The sequence below is a fragment of the Nilaparvata lugens genome, chromosome 1 (assembly GCF_014356525.2).
Source record: "Nilaparvata lugens isolate BPH chromosome 1, ASM1435652v1, whole genome shotgun sequence".
NCBI classification, from domain to species: Eukaryota; Metazoa; Arthropoda; class Insecta; order Hemiptera; family Delphacidae; genus Nilaparvata; species Nilaparvata lugens.
The window spans coordinates 2,474,069-2,487,759 of record NC_052504.1 but is presented as its reverse complement, the minus strand read 5'-3'; positions in this window follow the sequence as shown (position 1 = coordinate 2,487,759).

Genomic DNA, 13,691 nt, shown 5'->3' with positions numbered 1-13,691 from the left:
TAGGTTATTTTAAATTGGAGGGAACAGTTGTAAGTTGAAAGATTCATGAATTAGAATTTCAACATGAGTTAAATTTTTGTGGATTTAAGTAAATTTTTTTGTGATTGTGGAGGAAGATTTTTGTTTGGATTTGTATTTTTAAATTATTAATCTGTTAAATTCAATTATTGTAGTACATACATTTTTTGGACTCAAAATATGATGTAAATTAAGTTATAATTTACATAACCTCTAGACTGTGTATTCCAATTAAGGTTAAAGCAGTTTGGGGCGAATTCCTGTTGTTTTTACCTGCATGTATCTATTGTCCATGAATAAATGAATGAATGAATGAAGAATGAATGAAGTGTTGTTTTTGGTTCGAATTATTTCAGCAATGTTTGAATGTTTTAAGGCTGTGCAAAGGCTGGGAATAAAATTTTCACTGGTGATATTTTTTAAAGTTTTTTGATTTGTATATCATCAAGCTATCAAAATGAAAAAGTTTTCTCAGGAAAACACTTTTTGAGATATGAGCGCCTAAAGTTTGAATTTTTGGGACAGAACATTTCAAATTTGGTAAGAGATAAATCCATGAGATTCAGAGAATTAATTCTTCATCGTATCACTTAAATCTAGTGGAACAAAAATTTTCTGAAAATATCAATTTTGAGAGCTATTCAAATAACATATTTTGTTATTATTTTTATACTGTAATGTTTTTTTATTGATGTAATTAATTGTATTCCATATTGATGTATCTTAGTGTTGTGTGAATTTACTAAATATGACAAAAATAACTTTTGGTCATTTTTGGTAAATCGTATAACTTATCAAAAATTGATATTTTTAGAAAATTTTTGTTTCACTAGATTAAAAATACCATGGAGAATTTCTTCTCCAAATCTCATGGATTTATCTCTTAACGAATTTGAAATGTTCTGTACCAAAAATTTAAACTTTAGGCGCTCATATCTAAAAAAGTAATAATCGGAAAAAAATGTTTTCTTAAGAAAACTTTTTTATTTTGATAGCTTGATGATATACAAAACGAAAAACTTTGAAAAATTTCACCAGTGAAAATTTTATTCCCAGCCTTTGCACAGCCTTGAAACATTCAAACATTGTTGAAATAATTCGAACCAAAAACAACACTCCATTCATGAAATCTTTCAACTTACTACTGTTTCCTCCAATTTACAATAACCTCATATAGAGAAGCATGCTATAAGTTGAAGGATCCTATGGATGAAATGATAGGTTTGGTTTAAAATATTCCAACAGTAATCAAATTCTAGAATATATTATTTTTTTATCATCAATTACACATTGTGATTAGAATAACACATAAAGAAATCAATCCTTCATTCATAAAATCCTCAACCTTACAATCCTTTTCTTCCCACTGGAGCTAATAGAAAAAAGTTTTCAACATTTTTGTTATCAATTGATGTTAATAGTAAAAGTCGTCAACATATATGTTCATAACATTTTTTAATTAGGAATTTCCTGTTAAAAACACGAGTTATATATACTTCTATTAAGATGAACTCTTGCCGATTCAGTCAAGTTAATAACTTTTTCCTCCACCTATTGGCTAAAGTACTTACTTACTCCCTGAAACACAATACTAAAGTGTCACTTTTTCGCTCTCGGTAAAAAACAGAAAAACCCTAGGAGTAAAAGTGACTCCATTTAAATAACATGGGAAGCATCTCTATTTTAAAACTTACATTATAATAGGTTAGAAGGTCTAAGCTCAGATGAGAAAGCATAAAGAGATGTCTGTCATTGAGTCAACTGAATTCAATACCACAACCAGAAATTTGATCAACTCATGAAATATATGTTTCTATGATATTATATCTTAATATAGTAGACGATAAAAATTTATACAATCTTTAAAATATCTTATTCTATTCCAAAATACCAGCCAACAAATATTTTTGATCTGCAATTCAAATCTGAAACCGCGTGATCTGGAGTCAGCCATTTTTGGTAGACACCCAGCTGATATAATTGTTACAACTTTTGCTAGATAGCGCAATCGGCAGTGTCAATCAGACGGCCGCTTTTTACGGTTTTAGATTTTAGGTTATGTTGTTAGGAAACATTGACACCAATACGTAAGTTATTAAAATGATTTTATTTGCAGTTTCTATAAAAAAATGTAGATGGAGGAAAAATGTTGTGTACATCACGAGTGAAAAATACTTTTTCTCCCTCAGGAAAATTGTTGCCTTGGCTTCGGCTTCAAACTTTCCCTCAGGGAGAAAAAGTCGTACTTTTCACTCTAGATGTACAAATAACTATTTGTTAATAAATCGTGTTATTAACCCCGGTGTAAACGCAGCTTTATTCCCTATAATTGTTGGAGTAAATATAATCTACACATCTAGATAATGAGATAGAGTAGGGTTGTATTTGTTCGTTTGTTCGCATCAAAACATGTTAACTTTTTGATTGCATACCGAAAAATGCAAATGATTTAGATCTCCAAATTTTGCATAAGATAAAGATTCTTAAACTATCAATCTCGTGGACCTCGAAGCTCAAATTCCAATTTCCCTTCTAGATTTTTCAGAATTGATGTTCAAATTGCATTCATGAGACTTGAATACATAACATTATGTTAATATAGAACAATAATCTAGAGAGACTACCTCTTCGAAACAGATGGTTAAAATTGGCAACTAAATTAATAGTCAGTCCAAATTTGTCAGGTTAGCATTAAGTTGAGGAAGGTTTCTAAACAAATTTCGAGTTCTGTCACTTTATTGACCGAGCGAAGTGAGGTCTAAGATTCAAGTCGACGGTTTGGTATTTCTCTAAATGTTTAAATGTTCGAATATTTAAATGTTTATATGTTGCGCATTTACAGCGAAACGCGGGAATAGATTTTCATGAAATTGACAGGTATGTTCCTTTTTAAATTGCGCGTCGATGTATATACAAAGTTTTTTGAAATTTGCATTTTAAGGATAATATAAAAGGAGAAAGGAGCCTCCTTCATTCGCCAATACTAATAAATATCGATATAAAAACAGACTATAGAATTATTCATCATAAATCAGCAGTCGAGTGGAATAAAAATCGCATGCCATGACGCATTCAATTATAATATCTCAATGTAACTTGGTAAAAAATCAGCAGCTTTGTAGACTTTAAATTGCATGCCTCTTGAATGCAATTTTTATGCACTATTAAAATAGGATGCAAAGAACTTATAACAGCTTGTCTGGGCGCCTTGATGTCTTCTGGTTTTCTCGCGCTAAATTCCGGAAAGCGTTATATGATAAATTAAATCTTGTGTAAGCATGATCTGATCAAATAAATAGTTGGTGTATCAGTGTGGATGTGCATATGGTTTGGAACGTCGTTCAGTTATAAATGTCATTTATTCTATTGATAAAATTTTTGTTCATTATTATTCTTTATTATATTCTTTAATTTTTATACGTTTTGGAATTTTGAATTCTCAATTTGTTTTAATTTTACTTTTTTCACAAGTATTTGAAATCTTTGTATTTTTCATTTTTGAATTAGGTGGTATTTTTGTTGTTTGTATTATTTATCATTGCATAAGTTCTTTTAATTTTTATCATTATTTTCCTTCTTTCATTTGTATCTGTGCAATTTTCATTGTTAAGGAAACATATTTGGGGAAACCCGTTGTCTCCATTGTGAATAAATGAATAAATGAATAAATAAATAAACTATTGATTGCGTGCAATAACGCATGCAATTAATAACTAAAATAACATAGTATTGTCTCTCGAACTTTCTCTGCTTTGAGCTTGGGCTGTCCTGAAGCCAGTATGTCTTGAAGGAGATTAGCTTTTGATGTTAGCATTTTTGATACACCAACCTTTGAGATCTCTACTGTTCACAGAACTACTAGTTAGGTTAGCACCAAGTTGGAGAACTTATCTATACTATAGATATAGAGACTATAAGTGACACATAACCTAGATACATTTTGGACTGTTATATAAATTAGAATCAGAACCTTTTTGGGCGTAAGCCTGTGGTATTTTTCTGTAAGTTGTGTAACTCTAGATGATTGAATGCATGAATAAATACATAATAATTATGATGGAAGGAAAGAACTGGCTTATACACGTACAGGATGGAAAAATTATGTTCGACGCATCATCACGTCTCAACTACTGGACTGATCAACTTGAAATTTTGCATATCGATTCTCAATTAACCAGGAAAAGTTATATGCCTGTTTTCAATTCTTCAAGATTCATTACATCAAGTTTTCAGTTTGTCAAGTTTCAAAATAGACCTTTGCGGAGCACATTTTAATTTATCATGAATTGAAGCAATCTGTCAATATTATTGAGACAATTTCCTATGGAGGTATTGTAGGTAAATGTCAGTTCACTACACTAGATGTGAAAGGGTCAGCCTCACCTTTCCAAAGGGACGACAATCCTAAGGTCCTCTTCACATCTCGCTCCCTCGCCCCTTGGGGACTCTCTACAATCATGATGAAATTCACTATGGAATTTCAGCGTTGCTTGAATGAGTAGTATTGATGTTGCAGATACGAAAAAGCTGCTGATAGTTCGAAATTACTCTCTCTCACGCTCTCTCTCGCTCCTTCACTCTCTCTCTCATACTCTCTCATTCTATCTCTCTCACACTCTCTCAACCTCACACACACACTTTCTCTCTCTTTCTCACACACCCTCTCTCACTCCTTCTCACTCTCTCTTACACTCTCTCATTCTCACACTGTCACTCTTTCAATCTCACACACACACTCTCTCTCTCTAACCCACCCTCTCTCACACTCTCTCTCACTCTCTCTCTCTGTAATCAAATCATTGCACTTGCCCCTTTAATATTAACGGTGCAAGGAGCTGATTGGAAGAAGGGTTAGAAGGAGGAGGAGAGGGTGATGGGTGTGAGGAGAGGGGAAGGAGGAGGAGGAGGTTGAGGAAGAGAAGGAGGAGGAGGAGGAAGAGTTAATGGAGGAGGAGGAGGTAGTGGTAAGGGAAGATGAGAAGAAGTGGAGGAAAAGAAGGTGATGAGGAGGAAGAGGCTAAGTAATAGAAGGAGGAGAAGGAGAAAGTGATGAAGAAAGTGATGGAGAAGAAGATGGAGAAGAAAAAGAAGGAGGAGTTGGTGAAGGAAGGAGAGAGGTGATAGAGGTGGAGGAAAAGAAGGAGATTAAGAGAAAGAGGCTAAGTAATAAAGGAGGAGAAGATGATGGAGAAACAGATGAAACAGGAAAGGGTGTAGGAGAAGGGGGAGTATGAAGAAAAATAGAAAGAGGAGGTGAAGATGATGGAAATAATGGAGGTGGTGGAGGAGGAGGGGAAGGAAGAGATTAGAAGGACGAGTGGAAAGGTGATCAGAAGGGAAGAGGAGGAGAAAAAGGAGGAAGAGGACGGTGATGAGGAGAAAAAGAAAGAGTACGAAGTGTTGGAGAAGGAGTAAAAAGAGGAGGAGGAAGATGTAGGAAGGAGTGAGAATATGGAGGAGGATGAGATGGAGGAAGAGGAATGAAAGGAGGAAGTGGAGAAGATGGAGGAGGAGAAGGAGAAGAAGGAGGTTGTGTTATAGAAGAAGGGTAGGAAAAAGGATAAAGGAGGAAGAGGAGAGGAGGAGATGGTGGAGAAGATGGTAGAGAAGAAAAAGGAGACGAGGTATTGTTGAAGAAGAAGATGGAGAAGAAGTAGAGGAAGAAGAAGAAGGAGGAGGAGGAGGAGGAAGTCGATGAGGAGGGAAAGACCTTTAGTCGTTAAAGGGTTGAACTCGGTACTAGGGGACAAAGATGACTGGACAGTCGAGAACAATGCAAGTGATAAGAGAAAGGGTGAAACATAGGAAGCTGGTGTGAGTAATAAAATCAGAATAGCTGTTGGAAACGGGAAGGGTAGCAGTGAGAAATGAATTAGGAAACGAATTTGAAGAATAATTAACCGAGCGAAGTGAGGTCTAAGATTCAAGTCGACGGTTTGGCATTTCTCTTAATGTTCAAATGTTAAAATGTTTATATGTAGCGCATTTACGGCGAAACGCGGTAATATATTTTCATGAAATTTGACAGGTATTTTTCAATTGCGCGTCGACGTATATACAAGGTTTTTGGAAATTTTCATTTCAAGGATAATATAAAAGGAAAAAAGGAGCCACCTTCATACGCCAATATTAGAGTAAAAATCAGACCATAGAATTATCCTCATAAATCAGCTGACAAGTGGATTACACAGATGTGTGGAGAAGCCAGTCTATTGCTGTATTTTCATAAGGTCTATAGTTTCAATCAGGTACTTGTGGATGATAATTCTGTGTGAGGTCCACTGTCCACAGAACTACTAGTAGTTATATGAGAAGGGTATCGAAAGAAAGAGAATGGAAAAACAACTAGGTGGAATAATTCAGATACGATAAAATTCTGAGTTGACTATTGCTGTAACATTTTCAATTGATCAGATAATGAATGAAAAAGTGCGATAGAATCAAAATTCATGTATATCTCTATAGAGGAATGTGGTTGATTCCAATTGTGAAGAGTAAATTATAAGGAGAAATGAGATATTCCTATCGTGAGCCAACAAATCAGAACCGAAAATAAGAGAAAATTGAAGTAAAATCGACTGACTTCAAGGAATTGAACGATGAAACATGGGAATAGAACGTTGAGAAAAATGAAGAGACAAACCCAAAAGAGGTAGGAAAAGTGTAAAGATTACAATCTCCTGGAGAGAATGAAGAATAAGCTATAATTGAAAATATAAAAAATATATGGAATGAGAATTGTACGGTTATGACATTCATGAAGCAAAAGGAGAAGGATTGAAAAATCTACGGACGGAAAAAATAATTCAAGAAAAGCATTGGGAAAAAAAGACAGAAAATACGAGATAAGTGGAGAATGAAAACAGTGGGAGACTTGGGAAAGACCAAGAGGAAACTCTAGGAACGCGTGGAAAGCCTATTAAAATAGGGAAACCTGTTCACAAAAGTCATCAGTTGAGAACAGAAAACTTGAAAAAGAAGAAAGAACGGAAAAATCTACTCCTAGGAGCTGCTGGAGAGTTAAAGGAGAAGAATGAGAAGAAGGGAACAAAAAGCAGGGAAGAAAGAAGTAGAAGAAGGTGGTGGAGGAGACGGAAAAATTATTGAGAAGAATTCAAGGAAAATTTTATAAAAGACGTTGAAAAAGACTATCATTACAAGAAAAATATACACGAGAATTATCAGTGTAAATGTTTGAAGATTGAGAAGCTTCGAAGAAGAAGATGGAGAAGAAGAAGAAGATAACAAAAAAGGAAAAGAAGAAGCAGAAGAAGCAGAAGAAGAAGGATAAGATAGAGAATGAAGATGGTAAATGACTTGAAAAAAATCAAATGATGAAGACGGTAATTGGCTTGAGAAAAATCAAAGATAATCATTGAAAAGGAGTTTAAAGAAGACTATCAACAGAAAAAAGTGTGTCTTGGATACCAATGTTCAGAACATAATAGCTTTGGAGAGGAATAAGAAGTTGATGAAACGGAGAAACTTTGTAAAAGAAGAAGAAAATCAAAGTTAATCAGAGAGAAGAACTACAAAAGAAAAGCAGTCAGTGAAAATTATACAGTGATAGAATACATCAGCCCAGAAAAGACAGGCCTGATGAAGACTAACACACACAGAGAAGAAGAAGAAGAAGAAGAGAAGAAGAAGAAGAAACGAAGGAACAGTGTAAAATGAGAAGAAAATCGAAGAAGATCAGAGAAAAGGAGTAAACCAAGATGAACAGTCAGTGAAAAATGAAATAAAATACATCAGAGCAAATGAAAAGGTTGACAAAGTTAACACACACACAGAATAGGAAGACGAAGCAGAAGAAGGAGAGAAAAAAACGAAGAAACAGTGGTCAAGAGTAAGAAAATCAGAGATTTAATTAAAAAACCTTAGCAGTCGGTAAAATTTGGAATAAAATACATCACCCCAAAAAAGAAAGGGTTGAAAAGGATTAACACACAGAGAAAAGATGAAGAAGAAGCAGAAGGAAAGGAAAGACGAAGAACTAGTGGGCAAGGAGAAGAAAATTAGAGAAAAGAAGTAAACAAGCCAAGCAGTCAGTGAAATTGAAATAAAATACATCAGCGCAGGAAATAAAGAACTAAGAACTATTAAACACACAGAGGAGAAGAAGAAGTAGGACATGAAACGAAGAAACAGTGTAGAATGAACAAAAGTTGAAGAAAAAGCAGAAGAAGGAGAGAGAAAAAAAAACAAAGCGGTCAAGAAAAATAAAATCAGTGAGAATAACCAAGCAAGGAAAATCAGTCAGTGAAAATTGGAATAAAATACATCACCCCAAAAAAGAAAGGGTTGAAAAGGATCACCACACAGAGAAAGGGTCAAGAAAAACCAGAGGGAAGACGGAACACTAAGCAGAGATGAGAAAGAGCAATTCCCCCTCCACTGTCCACACACACACATGCATGTACACACATAGTACACACTCACACCTACGCACATCTACATAAAAGTAAAGTAAGTTCTACATACATACTCCTGGAAGGGTCAGTTTTATGATAAGGAACACAGAGGGGTAACTCGCTATTTCTGGTGGTGGGGGGGGGGTGTATTTCAACCCCCACACGAACTCAGAGATCGGCAGAGTTCGGTTTAAAAAACTTTCAACGCAGACTGTGGTTTTGGGAGGGCGGTTTGAGAGAGAGAGAGTGAGTGTGAGAAATGTCGAGTAAGATGGGTGGGTGGATAACCCTTCACTACTATTTCCATGGTTTGTGGAGGGTGGTGGAAACTAACCCTTCTTAATCAGTGTCTCTCTTACCCTCTCTCGACCGCTCTCTTTCACTCCTACACTCTCTCACTACCTTTCAGGGGAACTAACCCTTCTCCATCGCACTTTCTCTTCTTCTCTTTCCCCCCTTACATTCTCTCACACACACACTCTCTTGCACGCTCTCTCTCTCCCTCTCCTACACTATCTCTCTCCCAGTATGGAGTAAACTAGCCTTACACACTCTTTCCTCTATCTATACATCTCTCTCACTCTCTCTCCCTTTCCAACTCACTCCCTCTTCCTCACTATGGAATAAACCAAACTCCCTCTTTGGATACACCTCTCTATCATCCCCTCTCACACACACCCCCCTTCTCTAAACTCACTCCCTCTCTCTCAGTATGGAATAAACCAAACTCGCACTCTCTCCCTCTATCGATACATCCCTTTCATTCACTCTCACACACAGTATGAAGTAAACCAACCACACAGATTCTCTCATACCCTCTTTCTCTCTTCGAGTGTTGTGAGTGTATGAGTGTGTCCACCACATTCAGAGCTTGCGCGCCGTGGGTTCGAGTCCCTCCCCTTTATCCTACCCCTACAATCACACCCTCACCACACCCCCTGCCTTACCAATATTCTTCACCGACTCTCCATTGTAGTGGCTGGCTATAAGCTACCGCCACAGTACACAGTAGCCGAGTCTTACTGTCGTTTACTGTCGTCCAATTTGAACCGCGACGTTCCTGCTTTCGCGACTGACGCACGCGCGCCGCTTCCGCGCCCCTCCCGCGCCATCTTGCGGCTCGCTGGCATCACCGCAACCATTGAGAGCAGTCGAGAGTGATTTCACAAGCATTCGTGATTCGGAGCCGAAGGGTGATCGTCGATCGTGTTGAAGCTGTTTCCGCTCAGGCCACGTGACGAAACCGCGCGCGCTACGAGACGTCACGTTGGTCCGCGTGACTAACGCGCGGGAATTGTTGTGATGTTCTTTTAAACGCTCGAGGTAGCCTCTCAAATTTTGTGGTTCACGTTAAATGTTAGAAAAGTTTAACGTCGAGGTGTTACCAGTTGAAAGAGTGTTAAAAGTTTCAACTTATAGTTCGAAAAGTTTAAAGTAACACTTCAGTTATACGATCAAACGTTGATTGATGTAACAATCGAGGTATAACCAGTTAAAAGAGTGTTGAATGTTTCAACTTATAGTTCGAAAAGTTTAAAGTAACACTCCAGTTATACGATCAAACGTTGATTGATGTAACGCTCGAGTTGCATCAGCCAGTTAAAATAGTGTTAAATGTTGTAACGTATAGTTTGAGAAGTTTAAAGTAACACTTCAGTTATACGATCAAACGTTGATTTATGTAACGCTCGAGGTATAACCAGTTAAAAGAGTGTCAAATGTTCCAAAAGTTTGAAAAGTTCAAGTAATACTTGAGTTGTAGCTAATCATGTGGAAAGTGTTTGTTCGAAAATTGTAGAAATATTCTAAAGGATTTTTTTAAAGATTGAATGCAACTCTTGGCTTGTAGCTACTCATTTGAAGTGTGAAGTTCGACGAGACTAGCCCACCAACGTTCTAACAAATATTTTGAAAAATTTGATGTAACTCATGAGTTGCACCCGGTTACAAGTAACTCATGTTAAATTTTACAACGTGAAGTTTGGAAAGTTATAATGTGACTTTTGAGTTGTATCCGAGTGAGTGACAAATGTGAATTTCGAGTGGAAAAATCCAACGAATAGTTTCAACAATTTGGAAATTGTTTGGAAATCAGATAGTTGAGAAATAATAGTGTGCAGTATGCATGAAGAATAGTTTTACTAATTGGGACGAGTTTGAATACCTAATTGGAAAATATTTGAAAATTGGATAGTTTGAAGAAAAGCCTTTGATTTGATGGTGAAGTAGATGAAACTGGGGTTCCGTTACTACAGAATTGAATTCCATTGAATACTTTTAAAAATATAAACAAGGACTTGGAGTAGTTCTCATAGTAACAGTTATATAACTCTGTACCACGTTTCTTGTGGAACTGTGACGTTAAAGTCAGTCTTGTGACAATAGGGTATAGATTGTGTAAGACTTTCGGCTGCCTATTCTCAATTTTTCGCACGGTACCAAGTTATCAAAATTGTTTATATCAAATGGTTTCGATAACTGTCAACTTCGTATAACAGTCGTTACATCCATATTTCGAGAATGAAATATCATTTCCGGTGAAAAATCACTGAAGGAGAAATTTCTTACTTGAGGATTGCATAAGTTGTTCAAAGCTTTAACAACCTTGAGCAAGGATTCTATAAATTTGTTAGTTTTGCCAAACCAATCGTGATTAGCATGTTTTGTGTGGAACGTGAAAAGTAGGAGATCGTTTGTTAGTATTTTAAAAAGAAGATTTGAATTTTGAGTGATAACTGATCATGTTTAGCGTGAATTGTATCGAAAGAAAGTCACTTAACAGAGTTTGAAGAGGGAGATTTGAATCTAGTGTTGAGGAAGAGTTTCATCTGCGTACTAAATTAGTACTGAATTAGGGGCACGATATTGTTGTTGAACTAGACGAAACGGTTTTCTCTTTAATAGAACTAACTGTGTGTGAGAACCTCTGTGAGCGGTTTCTTTGTAATGAAAATCTTTTCCAAAATCATCCAGGTTTGGTAGCAGAAGTTCTCTTGTTCGAGAAAGTGTGATGCATTTTGGTGAAGAGCCTAGAAAAGTTAAGTTGAGATAAAGATACTTGGGAATTGAAAGGAGACAAGATAAAGGAAGAATCGAGACAAGTAGGAGGATAAATTTTGACTTGTTCCTGTTGAAACTTCAAGCTCAGAAGACTAATAAAATATTTCAATTCATCTGCCAAAATCGGGTCTATGTGTTAACAGTTTGAATCACCATTCAAACTGCCGTAACAAGCGATCGTATCAAAAGAATTCCAGTCTACTCTTGAACAAATATCTAGAGTTTGAAGAGTAATTATTCTTGAAAACACTCGTTACGAAATTGTATTTCGAGTAGACTGAGTTAAAGAAAACAAGTTATTATCATTCAGAAAGAAATTCTTGATTGGAGTAGAAAAGTTCCGATGCGTTGACACAAAAAATAGGTCTGGAAATTGAAATTTTCTATGCTAATTTTCAAGCAATCTTGATTATCAAGAAGTGACTCTTGATTGAAGTAGAAAATCAGGTTGGAAAATCGGCTTGATACTGGAAAATAGCTGAGGGAAGTGAAATTGTCAGGGTTGCTATCTAAACTTTCGTGAAAACTGACTGTTTGATTTGAAGATTGTGTAAAACTTCTAATAGGGAAACATCTTATACTGTAATATTTTCTACGGTACAGTAATTACAAAATTTTCGAGTTGAAGAAGATTCGAACATACAACAGTGGATAGTTTCAATAGGAGAAATGTTGGAAAGACTCTAATGCTAAACAGGCTTTGAAGTTGTCAAAAATGCCTGTTTTGAGCTGATTACAGATGAGCATTCTTGACATGATAAGCTGATAAGAGTCATTGATAAGATTTTATAAGCGCCCTTGACATGTGAATTGCTTTGAAACTGAGGAAGATCTCGTCGGAATAATCATTCATATTGGATAAAATAGAGTCTTGGAAACTATACTCGCATATTTCTGTTGCGAGGCACACTTTCTCTCAAAAAATAAGATTTCTAGTTGAACAAGTGGAACAGAATTAGCTGAAATAAACTGATGGTTGCAGTTGAAAGTTCATGAGAAAAGTGAAAAACAGAAGAAGAGGATCGGATAAAAGAAAGAATAGATCGAAAGAAGGAAGATTATATGTGATTTTGTTGAGAGTCTGCAGTTGAAAGTTTATGAAAAAAGTGAGAAACAAAAGAAGATACAAGATACAAGATATAGATCAAAATTAACAAGATTATATGCGGTTTTGTTGAAAGTCTCTGACAAAATTGTAAAACGTTGACAATTTTTGGAAGTACAAAATTTAGAGAAGTGTGTGAAAATTATTCGGCTGTAAGAGGAGGTTGCAACAGTTTGAAGAGTACAAATTCTAATGAACTATTTTGCTATCTACATTTCAAAGTCTAAATAATTGAATCAACTTTTAAGGATGTGAACAGTTTGAGAAGTACAAATTTCAATGAATTATCTTCAATTCCAAACATAATCTGATCACTAGATATCGTTCACTCAACTAGATAAGAGGGAAGTACAAGAGAGACTAGAACTAATCGTGATTTCATCAGTGGAGAAATGACTGATAGGTTGTAAAGGAGTTTCCTGGGGTCAGATAGTTTAAAAAGTGTTTTGAAAATCAGAAATGATTTCATATCCAATTGTTCGAACGAGTTGAATTATTTGGAAACGATTGAATTAAAGTTATATATCGTGCAAGTGGTGAGAAAATTGTTGAATTTGAGCCACATTGAAGGAGGATAGCTTCAAAACATTTTAAATCCACGTTGTTGATTATCTTCCAGAACAAAACTACAAATTCCATCTTTATTACAAAATTTCATGTAAAAGAGCTACAAATTCATCGTGGAATGACAAGAAAATCTGAAAATTCAACCACAAATTTTGTTCAAATAATCACATAGTGAATTTCATCACCACATCTTCATAAATATCGAAATTTCACCTGAGGACTTGCAACTGCATCTATACTAAATCCATCTTCAAACCTGTTAAACGTCATCGACTGATCTCAAACTACATCTTCACAGCTCCAAACTTTCAACCTTGATCACCAAATCTTTGAATCTCATCTTTAGATCTTCAAATTATTGTGTCTTCAAATCAAGTATTCAAATAATTAAAATGTCGTCACATCTACCTCAACCAAGGGAACAACCGTTTAGCTGAAAGTGAACTAGAAAGTTATCGAGAGTTATGTCTGATAATACAGTGTTAGTATCCTCAAAATTGCATGCATCTAGTGTAATTTACGACTTT